At 29.7% G+C, this 1,945-nt stretch overlaps 1 protein-coding gene across 1 annotated transcript in view; it reads left to right on the forward strand.

Annotated features, from left to right (window-relative positions):
* Nucleotides 1-401: 401 nt before the first annotated feature.
* Nucleotides 402-1,945, forward strand: part of LOC106478153 (protein FAM13B-like) — a 33,774-nt gene continuing 32,230 nt past the window's right edge. Inside the window, exon 1 of the mRNA XM_013938671.2 lies at nt 402-481. The gene's annotated coding sequence lies outside the window, so the exon portion shown is untranslated. The remainder of the gene's footprint in view (nt 482-1,945) is intronic.

The raw sequence follows: 1,945 nt of genomic DNA on the forward strand, positions 1-1,945 counted from the left end.
TTGATTTCTACAACTCATAATTTCTCATAAAATAAAATGTAATAAATTAATGTTCCAAAACTGTGACAAGTAAAGTTTCACAAGATAATAACGTGTTACCGACTTACATTTGAAAATTCACTGCATGATTTGTGTCCGATTTCTTGATAATATTTTTATTGATTTTTTTCATTCTACCTAATTTTTAAAAGTATAAAATACCCATTTATACGAAAGGATTGATGAAGAACGACTTAAAATTTCGCCCTAAGGTTTTATATAACCAAAATGTGAAGTATGTTTTTTCTCGTAATAATTCATATAATAGAGTAGTCACATGGTTTCTTTATTGAACTTTCACTTCATAAAGAGCGTGTACACTGTACTTGAAATACACTTAGGGAAAACGCATGCGTACATATCGATTTGCTCTCAGAATTTCACACGGCAAGAGTCACGAAACGATTGTTGCTATTCCGTGTTCGACAAGGTTGAGAAAGAGGTAATTTACATTCATTGGGAAGAACTTTTGGTTTTATAAATTTAAGATAGTGTAGTTTGTATAATTCCAGTTGATGAAACTGATGTTAATAGTATAACATATTTGTTAGAATGCAACCCAACGATATTCTTATATTCATATGTCTAGTGTTGCAAGACTCGACAAGCAATTTGTTAGTATTACTATTAGTATTAGTAAGAACTTACTAGCAAGCTGCGGTACTACGTAATAGTAATAGACCTCTTTAAGTTTAACTTTTAAGTGTAAGAGAATGTTACAATTCAATTACTTTAATAATAGCATTAATTTTATTTTTGTTATTGATCAAAACATAAACTAAACTAGATAAGTTAAAGTAGCCAATAAGCATGTTAATAATAGTATGTTACAAATGAGTTATGATTGTTACGAAGTTGCGTTTCGAAAGCTTTCAAACTTGTATATTCAAAATTAAAGATAAATATCTGCTGACACTAGTGACAGCGAAGTTGCGACCTACACGTGTTGCAAGTTTATAATAATGCTAACGATGCAAACGAAAAGAAATTATACAGACTATCAATTAATATGGGAAAGAAATTTAAACTTTGAATTTGATATCGGAATCTAACAAAAGTCCAAAATCGTGAGAAACTTAATTGTTTTTAGTGTAGAAAAGCTTAAAATTAAATTTTAATAAGAGCGTTAAGTCTTAATAACATCTTAAGTTGAAATTAGCAGATTAATTCATTATTATAGTTATACAATATTAATAATGAAAAACAGCACCATGATATTCTTATACAAGTTTATTTTGCGCATTATTCTATAACCGCAATGCCACTGTGTCAAAGGATTTAATTTTAAGCCAAAAAGTGTAATTGTGCTACAAATACAACATACAACTACTGACATTTCTTCCCAAATAAGTATACTTACGGTTTATCTTGAATCCATCGCTAAAATCATTAAGCTTAATACCATAGCTCCATTTAAAACTTATGATTATTGACTTCCACACAGTGCACTGTTACAGTTTTGGTAGTTTCAAGAGTTAGTGCAAACGGCTATTGAAAAAGTTCAGTTCGTAATACATGTAGGCTAAGATATATTTTATATGCAGAAATTCGTATTAGTGTTGCTGTTTTGTGAACGACTTAAGCCTAAGGGCTTGTTAGGTTAACGGTTGGATACTAAGTATACACCTGGAAAAAAGTTAAGCACCCCCGTGTTTTTTTCAAGTGATTCAGATTCGACGTTCTTGTGACTGATTATAAATTACCATTCAATCTAAACGTGTTTATCAAATGAAATTATGCATTATTGGGCACAAGAAAACAAGATTATCACCGTAAAATAACAATTTTTAATTTACATATCATGACATCAAAATATGGACAGTTTTCACGCTTAAAATTATCTTTAATAAGTATTGTCCGTGAAAGCTCAAAAACGTTATTGAATTGCAAAATCCCATTACACAAC

The sequence above is a fragment of the Limulus polyphemus genome, unplaced genomic scaffold, assembly GCF_000517525.1.
Source record: "Limulus polyphemus unplaced genomic scaffold, Limulus_polyphemus-2.1.2 Scaffold185, whole genome shotgun sequence".
Classification (NCBI taxonomy): Eukaryota; Metazoa; Arthropoda; class Merostomata; order Xiphosura; family Limulidae; genus Limulus; species Limulus polyphemus.